The following is a 19,353-nucleotide window of genomic DNA, read 5'->3' on the forward strand; positions in this document are numbered from 1 at the left end:
CCAAAATAAATTCACAGCAAAGATGGCTCCCTTCTTCTAGCGAAGTTTCCTGATTAGTTAATACAGCCAAACCAGTTTGAACTTTTTCTTGATAATGTTACTTTTACAGCAGCAAAGTAGTGTCACAAAGATGGAGACACTATAGGATATATGTACTTGCCAAATGTGAGTGCTAAAACACATTTTAAAGACTGGATTTTTAGGCTTTTATTCTGAATAGGATATATCATTTTTAAATCATATTTTGAGTATGCTTTTCTGAAAACATACCACAGTTAAACAGCTTCTATTAAACTACATCTCAACCGTATACATAAATAGGAGGCCTGCTATTTTTGTGAAAATATCTAACCATTGTGACAGTATAACTGCGAATATACAGGTTATTAATGTATGTAGAAAATAGAGGGGGATTAAGTGGACAGGTTATACTGAATATGTTTGAGATAGTAGAGATTTTCTGTCACATATTCTATGCAGAAATACATATTAGATTGACCAGAAATGTATTCCAGTTGGATTAATAGCTTCCTGTAAAGTGGACTACCCAAAAAATTCAGCAAGTTTAAGGGAGATTTTAAACTATATGGAGCAAAAATATTGTGTTTGAAGTAAACATTAAACTACAGGGAGTAGTAATTTGGAGTTTTTTTCTTTTTCATATGTACATGAATGTTCACACATCAAACATTGCCTCTCATCAAGATTTCCTGCTGGCTGGCGCTGTAGTATTATTTGTGAGTCTTTTATTTGTGACCTATAGGGTCTACACGTGTAAAAATAAATAAATGATACGGCTAGACACATTAGACATTGTCTAATTACCCAGGTCTCAAGAGAAATAGCATCATCATAAAAAAACAACATGCATGTCATCTTCTTGATGACCTTCAGGGTATCCAAAGTGAAAGGACTTAAACTGCAGTTCCCTTAATCCACATCATGTGATTAGTAGGGAATAGTATACTTAGGCACTGCTAAGGGACCTTGTGGAATGGAATTCAGATCTAATCTTTTACACTTGTGTTTGCGTTTTCCTGTCTCTTCTTACGGCAAGTTGGTGGCCCCGCCCGTTCGAACTGACGTCGTACGTAGCGGCGTTCTGTTAGCAAAACCGCTAATTTCTTTATCCTTCAAGGCAGTCCTGCAGAGAAGGGTACTGTGCGAGGCTAGCATGACATACAGATGTTTGTGGCTAATTACTTCGGAGATTTGGGGTAAGTAGCCTGTCTCATAAATCAGATATGTTCCCTGGTTTTGGTCATGCGTTGCCATGGCGTTAGGGAAATTAACTCCATTTATTTTATTAGGCATTTTGTTAAAGCCAATGACATGCAGAAACGGTGGGCTGACGAGAATGCGTTACAGTAGTAGGCGATTCTGTTTATTTGCAACTTTAGGTACTAAGAATAAATGTTCTCTCCGACGCAAGGACGTGGCTCCTTACTTTACTGTGTGTACATCAAATGTTGACCTAGTTGATGGTGCTCTAAATGTTGCAACAGTAGTTCGCTTTTCTACGCTGGCTTCAGTTCTAGACAACATCTAGACATCTAGTTGTCAATTAGACAACTTTCACAGTAATGCAATATATTAAAGTTAATATATATTAAAGAATACCACAGATTCCCTAATCTCGGTATGTAGTATGGTAAAGATCTTTAGCCCGGTGCTTGAGACATAGCGGATGTGCACTTCATCGTGGTGCTGTTGGCAGGCTGAGGGGATTTAATCACGCCACATGTGCAAACATACATGTCTCTGAATTGGGGCGCTGTACGTCTTTCTTCGTAGTTATATTTTACTAACTTCACTACTAACAACACAGGAGCATTTGCATAGGCAGTAACCGCTCTTGGCAACTGGCCAGTTCACTGGAAACTGTCGCACCAAGCGTCATTGATTATTCTATTATTTCCTTGCTCTTACTTGTGATAATTTTACTATTATTTATGTATAAACTTTTTTTTTTCTTCCTTTCACGAAAAAAATCTCCTGAGATAGCCATGAGTAAACGGGTAGGCAAAAAATGCAGGCACAAAAACAGCTGTTTGTTGTACTTTTGTAAACCTTTATGTATGCTAACCTAGTTGAAATGATGTTATGCAGGAAATGGGTGTGACATCGCTAGGCCTAAAACATGTTTGGCTTCAGTAATATTTTTATCTTGCATTTTTTGTATAAAATCCACATTTGATATAAGATTATTTCAGGAAGTAACTGCAGTGAATTGAAGTTAAATATGTAGATGTAGAAAAAAAGTTTTTTTTTTTTAACTAACAGGACATTTCAGAACTTTTTTAACCTCCTAGAGGTTTAGAAACGCATTGCTTGCACTGTTGATAAAGAACCATCATCGGAAACATCCTGTTTCTCTGGAAACCTTGTCTAGCACACTATGTACATAAAGTCCACTTCACCTGTGCTATCTCCTCTGCTTTTAATGGTTGATTAAATAGGTAAGCAGCTACATTACTGATAATCAAGATTTAGAGGCCTAATTAAAGAACAAACATTTAACATAAAATAATTGCACAACATGTGCCATCTCATTGTGAATTTAGCTCTGAATTTTTACTGAATGGCCACTACTGGTTAGAGGTCCATACTTAAAATACTCATGTTTAGATCAAGGGGATTGATGTCTTTGGGGAGCAGTTGGGGTTAGGTGCCTTGCTCAAGGGCACCTCAGTCATGGCCTGTCTGGGAATCGAACCCACGACCCTCCGGTCACAAGACCAGTTCCCTAACCGCCAGGCCATGACTGCCCTGTACACCTTATATTCATTACATAGTTAGTCATAATAATAATAATAATTTTTATTATCCTGCCTCCCATGACTTGTGAACTACCTTTTTAAAGGTGTATTGATTGTTTATTGTAGTAATTCATCAACACGTGTACAGATGTTAAGAAAATCTACTGTGGCTCAGTAGTGTTGTGTAGACATATGATGAGATCTGTAATTAAAATAAACATACAGATTTCAGTATTACTAAAAAGTTCCAAAGATAACATAGGTATGAAGTTTAGGTAAAGATTATTAAAATTGTTTTGTAAAACTAAACAGATTAAAATTTGAATGTGACAGAATGTGACACTTAAAACATTTAAAGGATCAAGGACTCAAACCAGCCATTCTGAGCTGAGCTTGTTTGAAATGGGTGCTCTGGTGCTTGTATGTAGACCAAACCATGTCACAGACATTGATAAATGTCTTATGTCCTTTATGTAAAGGGGTACCTTATGTTAAGGGAGTGTAATAGGTTCCTTTACAATAGGTCCATGTAAATATTTATTGAAGAATGTGTGGCACGTGAGTGCCTTGTTCAATTCTAGATATCTTGGAGACATGCCATTATTGGTTTGAAAATGGTTTGAAATGCACTCCCTGTCCTCATACAGACACTCCCATGTAACACATATCAAACCTAGGTGTGTGATTAAGCTTTAAAATATAGGGAGGTAAGCATTCTTGAGCTTTTGAATTTTGTAAGTCCAATGAACGTTATAGGGCATTTTAGGATATTGTTCATTTTTACTGCATGTGACCGAGAAAGTTTTAGTTTGAGTTAATGGATCATATCTGCTGTACCTTGGTCCTTGTGTGAAATCATGTTTATCAGTGATTGGTTGTCTGCAGTTTATTTCTAATTGCATTTTCACAATATTGGAAGGCCCTAAAACAGTAAGTGATTTTATACAGAAAGTGATCTTGTAGACTGGTCTCAAATGTAGAACAGAAGGAAAGACTGTGATTGTGTGTATATGTGCTCATGTGCATCCATGTGTATATGTGCTCACACTCACAAGCTGCTGGAGTCTGAATGCTATGGTACAGTATTTTCCTTGTATTTTTGAGTGAGACTGAGAATAATTGAGGTTTCTTATAGTTAACATACATGGAAGCTTTTACACACATGCAATTTGGTGAGAATCATGTTGATGATTGAATTTACTCGATCATTTATCTTTAACATTTGCCTGCTGGCTGGTGTGAACTTCTCACCAAAACAATGCAAGGCGCCATAATTCTTTACGGGTATCTACTACTTCCATCAAAATGTTCCAAACATTCAAGCTATTAAAAACTTATGTTCACAATGAACACAGTAATATAGGGTCTTGGTTTAAACACTCTGCAGCCATTGTTGATCCTTGTTTCTCATAGCAGTATAGCTCCTAATATATTATCTAGTTTAGGCTTAAGACTACAATAGCCATCTCTCTAGTGGCTTTTCTAAAATTTAAATTGCAAGTGTAGATAATTTGCTAAGATCAGACTATATAAGTTCACCCCAATTTTGATATTTTTGCAAACAGGTAAAGGGAGTTTTAATGATTATGATAGACAGAAACTGGTGTAGTGTAAAAACCAGATAAAACCAAAGTCTGCCGAATCACAATCGAAAATATTAATGGCACAGGGTACAGGTGTTTCAGTACTGCTGTGATTTTTGGTTGGGGGTTGCTGGGTGCATGATATTTCACAAACAACAAACTTTTGCTGATGAACAGCAAAGTGGCATCTGGAACACCCCAATGAAAAGTCTAGCACGTCTAGAATTCTGGTTTAGAATTTTTTGTATGTTCCTGTTTAGTTTGACAACTCTTACAAAGTGTTCCTTGAAGTTAACCAATACTCTAGTGGGGACTAGCTTGCTATTTTGTCTAATGTTACCTCAGGCCAGCCACATTGTGCTGTATGTACATTTATCTTTTATTTCAGGGATTGCACACTGAAAATATAGAGTCTGTTGACAGTAACTTTGGTGGCATATGTGATTCCAATGAGTCCGTTTCAGTCTAAATGTCTGCAGAGTCTGTTAGAGTCTAAGATGTATAATGATCATGAATGTAATAAGTTAATACACTCAGAGTTCAAAGCCCCAGTACAGCTCTACTTTATCTCACCTTTTATTTAATCAAATTACTTGCTTAGAACTGTTGTATATACAGTGGTTCGATTAAGAGTGCTAACTTGCATTTTACTGTAAAGAGATGTATGTGAAAACAAGGTAAATTGCAAATAATAAAGTGCTGATGTACATTGCTGTTTTTTATTGTTTCAGAATGGACAGAAAGATATTCTTTTGTCAGGAATTTTATACCTTTTGTATTGGACAATATGCTGTTTACATCAGATTACACTTTGCATGAATGTTATATAGTAACATAAATTACACTTTCATAAAACCCATATATGAAAGTGATTGTGATCAATAAGATAGCAATTAAAACAATTGTACTGAAGTACACAAAATTTCCAGAGAAATGGTACGTTTCAGACAGGGGTCCTTCATCAGCTGTGCAAGTGCTTCTGAATTGTAGCATATCTAGCATGTAGCATATCTAGCTCGGTTGCAGGCTACAGTATCGCAGCTGAAATCTGAATGGTCAATGATCTCATTCTTGACTAGCATGGCTAATGGTTTTGTCTCATCTATAAGAGATAGATAAACAGGGATACACTATCTATGTTATCCTGGATGATCCTTGAGTGTTTAAGTATAATATTAGCCACTTGTCTTAATAACAGATTGTTTATATCATGGCCTGGTGGTTAGGGAACTGGTCTTGTGACCGCAGGGTCGTGGGTTCGATCCCCAGGCCTGATGCCATGACTAAGGTGCCCCTGAGCAAGGCCCTTAACCCTCAATTGCTCACTTGTATAAAAATGAGATAAAAATGTAAGTCGCTCTGGATAAGGGCGTCTGCCAAATGCCATAAATGTAAATGTAAATGTTTATAGGTCAGCGCATCCATTCTCTGAATAGGTCAAACACAATCAAAACTATCATATGACTTCCTTGGGAAAACCATGATTTTAAAATGTTAACACATTTTTGTACTTTTCTGGAGGAAGTTGTCATTGTTACTACAAATGTGCTTAAGTCTGAGTCGTTACGGGTAAGGAATGGAGTGTTTGGAGGCCTTTGAAAGGCAAGAATTGTATTGTAGATGAAAACGAGAGTCTGTGGGTTTATAATGGATGGTGGTATAATTCTCGTAAATTGTAAGGGAACAAGTCCAGTGTATTGCAAAAATACACACAGAGTGTCCTCTTACTTGTGAGTAGTAGGCTATTTGGAGTCAAATGTGAAGCAGTTCTGATTTGACACGTTTAGCTAGTGTTAAGAGAATATCTGTAGGATGGTGCTTCTCAGGCTTTACATCAAGAAAATGCTTAAAAGCTCTCAAGCCATCTTCACTAGAGGTTACCATGTACAGACTTTTAGTATCCATTTATATTGAGTTCACTGGTAGTGTTTCTCCTTTCCTGCATTCAGGGATTTGTAGAAAGTGTGTTTGTGTATGTGTAGTGTGTGAAAGTGTTTTTTTTTTATTATTATCATTTATGAAGGTGCTATTTGTTATTATAGAGCCTTTATGCAAAGTGTAACCTAATGTAACACACACAAAATGTTGTGGTTAAAATTTATGAATGCATTATGAATTATTTATGCAAGTTGATTTAACTGTTATATAAATTGTTACATTTATATTTTCTAATAAAATACTATGAATACATCACTCCTACTTTCCAATCACCACTATAAGTTAGTAGTGTGTAAACAACCATTAATTAGTATATTGTTGTGAGGTGTTTGAACTCGAGATGATGTTAGAGTATTCATTTAATTTACTTCTGTCATTGTGTCTTTCTATAGCTGGCCTGATTTATGCTATCAACTGGGGAGACACTGACCCAGAAAAAAATCACATGTCTAAAAACTTACAATCCCCAACTCACTCTCTCTTTTTGGTCCCCTCTCTCTCTCTCTCTGTCTCAGTACTCTACCACACCAAGTAGGACAACTGATCCATCCTGAATTTAGTTCTATTATATGACTTTAAAGACAGACAGATATAAAATCACGCTTCCTATAACTATATAGGCTAGGCCTGTCACGATAACAACATTTTCAGAATGATATTTTGTCCCAGATCTTGTAATTTTAAAGAGCCATTATAGAATTTTTTCTTGCTTCTGGGCTCCCCAAAGGAGCTGTAAAACAATGTGCCACAATAATAATATAGTAGCATAATAATACAATTACACCAGTTTGCAGTATTGTAATGTATTGTAAAGCTCATGTATGGGGTCATATTTGAGCTTGACCACATCTGTAGTGGCAGAGTAAAATAAGATGTCTTTAATCTCCTTCAGAATGCCATCTTTCACTTCATTATATAAGGTTGGAATGGCAGTTTGGGAGATATAGGTTTTCTTTGGCAGTTCATACTGCTTGTCAAATCTTTGCAGCATGTTTCTAAATGTTTTCTTTTCGACCGTATTTAACGGCAGCATCTCTGGCTATATAGCGAGTTAAGCCTGGTTTATACTTGACGCGTCGTGAGTGGCGCGACGGTCCGACGTCAACGTAATCGCCGGTGTTGTGTCGAATTCCGACTCCCCTCATTTATCCGCATAAAGACGCTACAGATTATATTGTCGATTTACGTTTCTATGCATAAATAAGAGCTAGACTTTAATTATCAATCACAGCAAATGACATTATCTATGTCCAAAGACACACTGGCTCCAAGGGTGTTAATTATTTTAAATTAAAAAAAAACACACTGGCTATACCGAAGTTCACATCTGACCATGACTTGTAGTTAGGACTAGATAAAACTAGAGTGCTCAGTGAACTAAGTTATAGTCACTGTAACTCCCTAATATCATCTGTAGAGTTGCCTGAGCACGTAGCATGGACCATACTTCATAGTATATCCAGGTTTCTGTTTGGAGTATGTCTTGCAGTGCTTTGTGGGTACAATCATTACTGTACAGGTGCTAATGAACCCAGTTATGTCCAGACCGGCTAAACTGGCTCATAGATTCCCAAGATGGCGCCGGTGTGTGGCGACGTCCGGTTACTCGGGATTGTTTTTATTTTATGCGTATTTTTACTTGTTCAAACGTATGCTGTGCCCATCTCGTACGATCGAGTAACTTTATTGAACATACGTAACCAGATGTTGGTGTGCTTTAATGAAGGGAAGCCGTCTCATGGTACGTTTTTACCACCACCTTTGTTTTTACCGGCGGCGTCGGATACCTGTTGCTCTTACTACGTTGGAAGACGAAAACAACGGCGAAGGAGACGGGGGAAAAGAGGAGGCAGACTACTCCGGTTGCGTGCTCAGGATAATTGCCTAAGTACGACGCAAAGTCCAAATCGCCGCAATTTTCCTGATGCTATGGATAAGAATTCTAGTTTATTTCTCCTTCGACGATCACTGGAGGAGAGGTATGTTTGGTTAAACTCTGTTGTCCCCAGGAAGCCACCCTGTACACGGTTTGGGAAGCCCGTGTTTAAGGTTGGTGGGATTAACCTACGAAATTTGCGGGAACTGCCTCGTCACTCCGCTTTGGACTTGAACCCTAATCTGGAGAGTAAAATTGCTCTGCTGAATATTAGATCTCTGACGAACAAATCATTTGTTATGAGAGACTATATTTCGTCTAATAAATTGGACTTCTTGTTTTTAGTAGAGACCTGGTTAAAATTGGGGGACACAATTGGTTTAAATGATTTATGCCCCCAGAACTATTTATACTTGAACTCCACAAGGCTGTCAGGACGTGGTGGGGGTTTGGCTATGATCTATAATGACCGTTTTAAATGTCTAGCCGCCCCTGTGGGTTCGTTTAATAGTTTTGAAGCTTTATCTTTTAGAATATTTGGTGAATACGAGATTTATTGTGCTGTGATTTATCGTCCCCCCAAATATAACAGTAGTTTTTTGTCGGAGCTAGTGGATTTTCTTTCTCTTGTTGTGAATAATGACAAAGTTTTGCTGCTTGGGGATTTTAATTTTCATATTGATAATGACTCTGATAGAGACGCTGTGGAGTTTTTAAATGTGTTGCTTTCTTTTAATTTTATTCAACATGTGGTTGATGCAACAAGATCTTGGAGAAGGTTGTTGCAAATCAGCTCTTGGCTAGACTGGACCAGAGCTGTATTTTTGATAAGTTTCAATCAGGATTTAGAAGAAATTTTTGATTTGGATTTTGAGTGATATACAGATGAATGCAGATGCAGGTGAAGTCTCTATTTTGGTGCTACTGGATATTACTGCTGCTTTTGATACGGTTGACCACAACATTTTAATAGATAGGTTACAAAATTGGGCAGGATTATCAGGGGTGGTCTTGGATTGGTTCAAGTCATATCTGTCAAACAGGAAATTTGTGGTATCAATTGGTGATAGTCAATAATCTTATTCTGACATAAATTGTGGAGTCCCTCAAGGTTCTATTCTTGGTCCTATTCTTTTTTCAATATATATGCTTCCTCTGGGGAAAATTATTGAGCGTTTTAATATTCCCTATCATTTTTATGCAGATGATACGCAACTTTATTTCTCAGTAAAGAGAAATGATTTTACAAAGCTTCAGAATTTACTGGAGTGTGTCCAGTCTATAAAAGATTGGATGACCTGTAATTTTTTATGCCTAAATGAGAATAAAACTGAGGTTTTGATTCTAGGTCCCCAAATTGTGGCTAGTAACCTGAAGAAGGAATTGGGTTGGTTGCATACAAAGATTAATACACAGCCGAGAAATCTAGGAGTTATTTTTGACTCTGATGCTACTTTCTCTACATGTGAGGAAGTTGTTACAGGTTTGTTATTTACAGTTGAGAAATATAGTTAAGCTCAGAAATCTTCTGTCATTTCAGGATACAGAGAAAATTATTCATGCCTTTGTTTCATCGCGATTGGATTACTGTAATGCGTTGTTCACTTGTCTCAGTTGTGAAATTCTTGCTCAGCTCCAGCGGTTCCAGAATGCAGCAGCACGAGTGCTTACTGGATCTAAGAAGCGTGATCATATCACTCCAGTTCTGGCCACTTTGCACTGGCTGCCTGTAGCTTATAGAATTCGGTTTAAAATATTGGTTTTAACTTATCAAGCGCTTTGTGGAGAGGGTCCAGAGGGTCTGATCTTTTAACAGCTTACTCAAATGGAAGGGTATTGCGTTCTTCTAATCAAGGGCTGTTTGTAGTCCCTAGGACTAAATTGAAACGAAAGGGAGATTGCGCCTTTTCTGTATGCGCTCCAAAGCTTTGGAATAACCTTCCACTGGATATTCGGCTATCTGGTTCTAAAGAGCTTTTTAAACAAAGGCTTAAAACACATTTGTTCTCTTTAGCCTTTGCAGATGGGCACAGCTAGGTGTGCGTAGGAAGCGTAGGTGTGCTGTTTTAATTGTGTTTATTTGATTTTGGTTTGTTGTGATTTTTGTGTAACATTTATTTCTCATGTTTTATGTGCAGCACTTTGTAGTCTCACTTGGAAAAGTGCTATACAAAAAAATATTTACTTACTTACTTACTTACAGTTACTCCAGAAGCATAGTGCTCTAAATCAGCGTTTCTCAACCTTTTTTCAGTTGTGGCACCCTTTATATGCATGCAAAAATTTAAGGCACCCCAGTTTACAATGCGCTGAAAACATAGGCTTTTGGGGGGGGGTGGCGAACGTAAAATGGACACAAATTAAGTATTATATCGCGATCTATCGATCGCGGGTGGTTGGCGCCAGAGCGAACTAGTAATTCATTGAATCATAGATGTGGATCAGAGGTACATAAACTAGTATTTTTTTTTGGCGTGAGATATCGGAAGTGTGGCGTGAGAGCGTGTGAAAACGGTCAAATGCGTGTGTCTCACGCTCAATGCGTGAGAGTTGGCAACCCTGAAAACATACTCTCTGCAACCATCTCCAGGCCAACATAACACAAAAAAAGTGATTCTTAAGACAGAGAGCACATAAATGTGACTTACAGTCAGTGGGAAACCTGCGTAATCACGTGCTGACCTTGGTAAGGGTCATATGCAGGCACGTTTTGAGTGCGAGACTCACGCATTTTAGCGATTTCACACGCTGTCACGCCACACATGGAATTTCTTACGCTTGAATATTATTATTATTAATTTATTTTTTAAATAATATAATCGCCGCACACCGCAGCATATTCAGCCAATCCATCGGTTGTATATTATAACAGGTTGAACCAATCAGAATATAGATCGCGCTGTTGCTTGGTAGACTTTAGCCAGCCCGCTCCCCAACCACACACACACACACACACACACACACACACACACACAGCTGCTACACTAACCATCGCGACAGATTCCAATCCCCCCTGCCCAGGGCCGGAGTGGGCCACTTTTTCAGCCCGGGAAATTCATGTCAAAATCCGGCCCAAAATTTTTTTTCCCTCCTAATCGGCCCAAACTAGAGATTGACTTGAGCCGGCCCATTGGGAATCCTCCCGAATCTCCCGATTAGCCACTCCGGCTCTGCCCCCGCCTGAAAAACAGCTCACGCCCACCAAACTTGAGATCTGGTCATATGGAATAAATTTTTATGATTTTTAAAGCGTATAATAACTTCAATTTTTAAAACTATAGTTTTTTATTTCACATCAGAATATTTTGACGGCACCCCCGATGAAGACAGACGGCACCCCAGGGTGCCAATCAACACTGGAGTCTTCTCTTAGAGCAGCAGCTCTAAACACATCCCAGTTCATACTTGCAAAGCAGTCCTGAAGCACCAGATCAGTCTCTTCATTCCATGCTTTAATGGTTTTACTTACTGGGAAGGCTTGTCATTAGGCTTGGTAGAGGAAAACGGATGTGGTCGGACTATACGAAGTGCGGCTTTTCTTTCTTCTTCTTCTTCTTATTATTATTATTATTTTGCCCATTTTTTGACCTAAACATATTGTGCAGCCTAGACCGTAAGGCCTTGAAACACCAAACTTGGCACAACAGGTCGTGAGTTCAACGGGACCACATACACCTAAAAGGGCTCACATTGGCCTGATGGTGGCGCTATTGCACAACATGTTACTTTTTGGCCCATATCTCCCACACCGTAAGTCATAGAAACAAAATTCCACTTTTGATGGATTCCTTGGCTAAATTCAATAGGACTTATAATATACAACCATTAAGCTCCGCCTACCTAAATTTTTTGCTCATTTGCATAATATGCTAAACCTACTTTTTTATACTAGTCCCTGGTTTTTCATCGGATCACCACAATCTTAGAGTCTCTCAAAGTTGCTCAAAAACATTTTGAGATTTGCATACAGAAACCATTAGTCACATCAAGCCAAAACTTTACAGGCATCATCAGGGGCCCAAATTATATCAAGACACCCAATGATGGCATCGTCACTCAAAAACCATGGCCGCCATGAGCCAATTAATTTTATTTTGAATGAATTGGTCATTTGACAGACTTACCATTTGCCAATCAACATTAAACATCACCACTGTGCATATTTCAGGACTGTGTCATGCTGTGCAGTTTTGAAACATTTTTCTGAAAATCATGCATAACTCCTCCAAATTTTCACTTAAGAACATGCAACTTAATTCATTTTATTCCTTGCAGTACACCTGACAACTTTGCAATTACAAGTCCTATTAAAAAATGCATAGTTTTGTCGCATTTATCAATGGTTTGAAAATAGCTCTTTACGAACTAGTCCTAGGAATTTGATCCAATTATGGCAAAATTGGTATGAGCATAATCAGTACACTCTGTAGGTAAAACTGATTTAAAAGTTTTTGGCTTTTTATTTTTCTGATTGGTCCATTTTCCCATTATATCATTGTGGCCATGCCATATATGACCAATATTGCTATAACTCATAAACCGTATATGCAATCAACTCCCAATTTGAGAGCCTTTTATATCCTGAGGTCCTTCTAAGGTATGCCAAGTTTGGTTCAAATTGGCCTCTCGGGGGCGCTACAGTACCCAAAAACCTAAGAAAACATAAAATCTCCTGCTGCAATCTTGTTATGCAGAATACAGACAAGTAATTGGTCTTGTATGATTCAGATCAATGAGTTCTATAACATTGCAATTACATCTCATAACAAAAAGTGCACTACCTGAACAGAAATGAACCTTTTCATTCACTAAAATGTCCTATTTCATTTCTGAGATTAATAAGATATCAGTATGGTAGTACTGGGGCTCCATCTAGTGGCCAAATTCTGGAACTGACTGAAAACTATTGCTCACATGAAACACCACACACACACACACACACACACACACACACACACACAGCTGATCTCAGCATGTGATTTAGTTCTGTGATTAAATTATTTTGCCAATACAATTTATTTTGAACCTTTTGTGCCTTTAGTGCCTCAACTGAATATATATACATATTTTTTTACATAAAGTGCACTGCCTGACCAGAAATGAACCTCAAGGGTCTAATTAATTTAATTGTTTGGGCACATATCCTAGGTTAAGGGAACAGTTAATCATATTAAGTAAGGGCCCTGCAATAGCTGGGAGTAGGTCTTTGAATAGACAGGTTGGAACTGGGTCGAATATACATGATGTAGGCTTAGACGAATGAATTAGTGTTGTGAGCTCTTTTTGCGATATAGGATCGAAGCCATTTAGCTCAGTAATATTATCAGATGCGTAGTTACTAATACCTATACTACTGGGGTTGGATTGGAGGTTAGGCTGTGGTGTATTATGACTCTGTAGTCGGATAATATCTATTTTATTATTTAAAAAGTTTAAAAATTCATCACTAGTGTGTGTAAGTGCCGTATTAGAATTAGTGTCATTGATATTTCTTGTTAGTTTTGATACAGTCGCGAAGAGAAATCAAGGGTTATTTTTGTTGTTTTCTATTAGTGTCGAATAATATGAGGCTCTAGCTTTTATTAGGGCATGTTAATATTTGACTACGGCGTCTTTCCATGCGATTCTAAACACTTCTAGTGAGGTGGATCTCAATTTGCGCTCCGCTGCTCGAGCTGCCTGTTTTAGAAGACGAGTGTGGTCGTCATACCATGGTGCAAGCTTTTTCTCCCTAATTAATTTTGTTTTAACTGGAGCTACACTGTCTAAGGTATTGCTGAGTGTGGAATAAAACTGTTGTGTTGCCTGTTCTAATTCATTGGGCTGCAGTGGCATAGTGCTCGGTAGCTCTGGTAGTATGTTTATAAATGTTGCTGCGGTGTCGGATGTGATGGTGCGTGTGGTTTTTATATGGCGCATCTGATGTAAATTGTATAAAGCTATTTCATATATCAGTAGGGAATGATCTGAAATGGTGTCATTTTGGGGGATAATTGCCAAATGTTTTATGTTTAACCCGTAAGTATTAAGTCTAAGGTGTTTACAGCGGTGAGTAGGTCCTGTCAAATTTTGGGCTATACCTAGAATACCTAGAGTCTAGAATGGAATCGAATGCGGTTTTCAGTAGGTCTGATTAATTTTCATAATGAATGTTGAAATCACCCACAATTACAAATCTTTCAATTGTTAGGACTAATTCTGAAAGAAACTCAGCAAATTCGTAAGCGAATAAGCGAGCGCATGGTGGCCGGGCCTTTGTCCATGGGGCCCGGCCGGGCTCAGCCCGAACTGGTGACGTGGGCTCAACCTCCTGTGGGTTCACCACCCACAGAGGCTATCGTAGGGGGCCAGTGCAGTGTGGATTAGGTGGCAGCCGAAGGCGGGGACCTCGGCGGCCTGATCCTTGGACAGGGCAGCTAGCTGTTGGGACATGGAATGTCACCACACTAGGGGGAAAGGAGCCCGAGCTTGTGCGGGAGGCTGAGCGGTACCATCTAGAGATAGTTGGGCTCACCGCTACGCACAGCATGAGCTCTGGAACCCAGCTCCTTGAGAGGGGCTGGACTCTTCATTTCTCTGGAGTTGCTCATGGTGAACGGCGGAGGGCTGGGGTGGGCGTTCTCATAGCTCCCCAGCTTAGTCGTTATGTGTTGGAGTTTACCCCGGTGAACGAGAGGGTTGCCTGTCTTCGCCTTCGGGTTTGGAGCAGGGCTCTGGCCGTTGTTTGTGCCTATGGACCAAATAGCAGCACAGAGTATTCAGCCTTCTTGGAGTCCCTGGGAGGGGTACTAAGAAGTGCTCCAATGGGGGACTCCATTGTTCTACTGGGGGACTTCAACGCTCACGTGGGCAATGACAGTGACACCAGGAGGGGCGTGACTGGGAGGAACGGCCTCCCTGATCTGAACCAGAGTGGTGTTTTGTTATTGGACTTCTGTGCTAGTCATGGTTTGTTCATAACGAACACCATGTCGAACATAGGGATGTCCACAAGTGCACCTGGCACCAGGACACCTTAGGTCGGAGGTCGATGATCGACTTTGTTGTCGTTTCAGCTGATCTCCGGCCCTATGTTTTGGACACTCGGGTAAAGAGAGGGGCTGAGCTGTCAACTGATCACTACCTGGTGGTAAGTTGGATCCGCTGGCAGAGGAAGGGGCTGGACAGACCTGGAAGACCCAAACGTATGGTGAGGGTCTGCTGGGAACTTCTGGCTGAGCACTCTGTCAGGGAGGTCTACAACTGCCACCTCTGGGAAAGCTTTTCCCAGCTTTTGAGGGAGTCGGGGGACATGGAGTCTGAGTGTACCATGTTCTCCAACTCTATCGTTGAAGCTGCTGTACTGAGTTGTGGCCGCAAGATCACTGGTGCCTGTCGCGGCGGCAATCCCCGTACCAGATGGTGGACACTGGAAGTACGGGATGCCGTCAAGCTGAAGAAGGAGTCCTATCGGGCCATGTTGACCACTGGGACTCCCAAGGCAGCTGATGGGTATCGGCAGGCCAGGCGTGCGGCGGCTCAGGCAATGGCAGAAGCAAAAACTCGGAGCTGGGAAGAGTTTGGTGAGGCCATGGAGGAGGACTATCGGTCGGCCTCAAAGAAATTCTGGCAAACCGTCCGGCACCTCAGAAGGGATAAGCAGTACTCTGTCAACACTGTTTACAGTGCGGGTGGGGAGCTGTTGACCTCGACTGAGGATATTGTCGCACGGTGGAAGGAATACTTTGAGGATCTCCTAAATCCCTCTGTCATGTCTTCCATGGAGGAAGCGGAGACTGACGACTCAGTGGTGGACCCGTCCATTACCCAAGCCGAAGTCACTGAGGTGGTTCGCAAACTCCCCAGCGGCAAGGCAGCGGGAGTGGATGAGATTCGTCCTGAGTATCATAAGTAGGGATGTTCCGATCCGATACCGATATTTATTTGCACTTCCGATCCGATACCAATATCGGCCGATACCGATACCAGCCTATCCGAGCATGTATTAAAGTTTAAAGTTATTTAGCCAACTTACTTTGTTGTCAAACTCCTGTTGAAAAGCGTTTTATTCTTGATAACAAGTAGCCAGCTGAATTAGGTGTGTTTGAATAATACACAGTGGTTGGTGAAACTGACCTGTTTATTTAGCAATTAATAAACTCAAAATAGACAAAATATTAAATAACAAACAGAAATAGCATCAGCAAACCAAGAATTAAAAAGCCACAAGTGCAAATATTGTAGCAAAACACACAACCTGAGTGGAAAATAGTCTATTAACTAATGGTCTATTAACATTAACATCCATCAGTGCTCTTGAACAAGTGTAAACCAAAACTTAAAAAAAATCCGTGCACATATCATAAACTAATTAAAAGCAAAATGCCTTCTACTCCACACTTTGCTGCTCCATCCCCATCTATACACTCCCTTCAATTCAAACGTTTCTGCCAGTGTTAGTTGTGCAGAGGTGGGTAGGAACGCGTTACACTTACTCCGTTACATTTACTCAAGTAGCTTTTTGGACACAAATTAAGTTAAGTAAAATGGACACAAATTAAGTATTATATCGTGATCGATCCTCAGTGGTTGGCGCCAGAGCGAACTAGTAACTCATTGAATCATAGATATGGATCAGAGGTAAAAGTAAGTAAGCAAAATTTTATTTATAGAGCACCTCTCAAGATAAAAATCACAAGGTGCTTTACAGGATAAAAGAGAAAAAACAATAGTAAAACAATATCTATATGTATATAAAAAATATAAGAAAAAACTAAACAAATGCAAGCCTAAAAAGATACGTTTTTAACCTTTTTTTTAAAGACATCACCGAATCTGCAGTTCTTATAGGCAAAGGAATAGAGTTCCAGAGACGGGGAGATGCTGTTGCAAACGCTCTATCACCTCTAGTTTTCAATCTTGTGCATGGTATGGCCAGTAAAAATTTATCACCTGATCTCATAGACCTAGGGGGAGTATACTCATGCAATAGTTCACTGATGTAACTTGGGGCTTGACCATGTAAACTTTTGTATGTCAGGACCAGAATCTTGTATTGTATTCTTAATTTAATGGGGAGCCAGTGCAGTTGTGCGAGTAAAGGTATTTTGATGATTTAGTTAGAAGCCTTGCAGCAGCATTCTGAACAACCTGGAGACGCTCTAGGGAGTTATTACTAATACCTGTATATAAAGAATTACAATAATCCAACTGAGAGGAGATGAAAGCATGGATAGCAATTTCAAGCTCAGAACGTGATACAATGGGACTTAGTTTAGCCAGGTTCCGTAATTGATAAAAACAAGAGTGAACCAGAGATTTGATGTGAGTATCTAAGGAGAGTGCCGAATCAAAAATTACTCCAAGGTTCCTAATAGCAGGATTAGCCAATTTGCCAAGGGGACCAAGAGCTTCCATTATCTTGGGTATAAATCTGTCGGGGGCACAGATCAGGACTTCAGACTTTTCCTCATTTAGCTGTAGAAAATTATCTGCCATCCAACTTTTGATAGAAGCTAAACAACTAATCAGCAACTGTATCTTAGAGAAATCTTCTGGCTTAAAAGAAATATACAGCTGAATATCATCGGCATAACATTGATACGAAATGCCATCAAAAGAGCTCAGGATATGCTGCAAAGGAAGCAAATATAACAAAAATAACAAAGGCCCTAGGACAGAACCCTGAGGCACACCACAAACAAGGGAGGCTGGGGCAGACCTAAACCTAGAGGAGGCCACACAAAAGGAACGTCCAGATAAATATGAAGTGAACCACTCCAAAGCAGAACCAGATAAACCTACCCAATGTCTCAATCTATCAAGTAGTATTTGATGGTCAACGGTATCAAAAGCAGAGGTGAGATCTAACAACACCAGAACAGAACATTATCCTGCATCACTATGTGACGAGATGTCACTGGAGACTCTAACAAGTGCTGTTTCTGTAGAATGGGATCTACGAAACCCGGACTGATACTTGTCAATGATGTTGTGTCTGTCCATAAATGATATCAGCTGCTTAGATACAACCTTTTCCAGGATTTTGGATAGAAAGGGCAATTTTGAGATAGGTCTATAGCTATTAAAAATAGATGGGTCGAGCTTGGGTTTCTTTAAAAGCGGGTAAATGACAGTATCCTTACAATAGGCGGGTACTTGACCAGAAATCAATGATGTATTAATTAATAACAACACACAAGGGCTAATATGTTGAAATACATTTTTGAACAAAGTGGTAGGAAGAATGTCCAGAGAGCAAGAAGAAGTATTCATTGAATCCACTAGTTTTTCTAGTTCTCTTAAAGAAATTGGAGAAAAACTATCCATAACAGGCCGAGTTGGAGCAGGTACAGTCCGAGAGGAATCTGATGGAGTAATATTAGATCTTATGTTACTGATCTTATCTACCAGGAATGAAAGAAAATTATTACAGTCCTCATTTGAAGAGATTGGAACATCGGGTGGAGCAGAAGTAAGAATATTGGTAATTGTGTTAAACAACACTTTAGGGTTCCCTCTAATCTTTACGACCAGGTTTGAGAAGTAAACCGCCCTTGCATCTTTAACTGCATTATTAAACGAAACTAAAAGATCCTTTAAATGAAACAAATGAACGTGTAAACGAGTTTTCTTCCAAAGGCGCTCAACTTTGCGACAGTCACGCTTTAAACAGCGGATACTGTCAATAATCCAGGGTGAAGGTTTAGAGGCAGGAGCTAATCTGGTTTTAAAATGGAATGACAATGTTCATTAAAGAGATGTGTTAACTTATTAACATCATTACTGGGAGCCAAAGTTAAAATAAACCTATCAGAAAACTTTCCTGCAGTAGAAGAATTTAAAAGGCGCGAGGTAACTACCTGGCGAACAGAGGATCCAGTGACACAATAAGACAAATTAAAAAGAATACAGTGATGATCAGAAATAAAAATGTCTTTGGAATAAATAAAATCCACATTTACACCCAGGGTAAACACAAGGTCCAGAGTATGTCCTTTAGCATGTGTGGGGCCAGACACATGCTGGGTAAAATTAAAAGACTCCATAACGCTAATGAAACCCCTGGCAAAGAGGTCAGATTCATCATCAATGTGGATGTTGAAATCACCAACTAATAACAGCCTGGACAACTTTATAGTAGATGATAAAAAGTCACTAAATTCCTTTAAAAACGTATTATTGCGGGCGGGAGGACGATACACCACAGCACAGTATA

General features: G+C 39.5%; 1 protein-coding gene across 1 annotated transcript in view; it reads left to right on the forward strand.

Moving 5' to 3' along the window:
• The first annotated feature begins 1,076 nt into the window (after positions 1–1,076).
• The window catches only part of ppp1r16b (protein phosphatase 1, regulatory subunit 16B), a 143,078-nt gene continuing 124,801 nt past the window's right edge, over positions 1,077–19,353 (forward strand). The window contains exon 1 of the mRNA XM_077013718.1: positions 1,077–1,217. The gene's annotated coding sequence lies outside the window, so the exon portion shown is untranslated. The remainder of the gene's footprint in view (positions 1,218–19,353) is intronic.

The sequence above is a fragment of the Brachyhypopomus gauderio genome, chromosome 8 (assembly GCF_052324685.1).
Source record: "Brachyhypopomus gauderio isolate BG-103 chromosome 8, BGAUD_0.2, whole genome shotgun sequence".
Classification (NCBI taxonomy): Eukaryota; Metazoa; Chordata; class Actinopteri; order Gymnotiformes; family Hypopomidae; genus Brachyhypopomus; species Brachyhypopomus gauderio.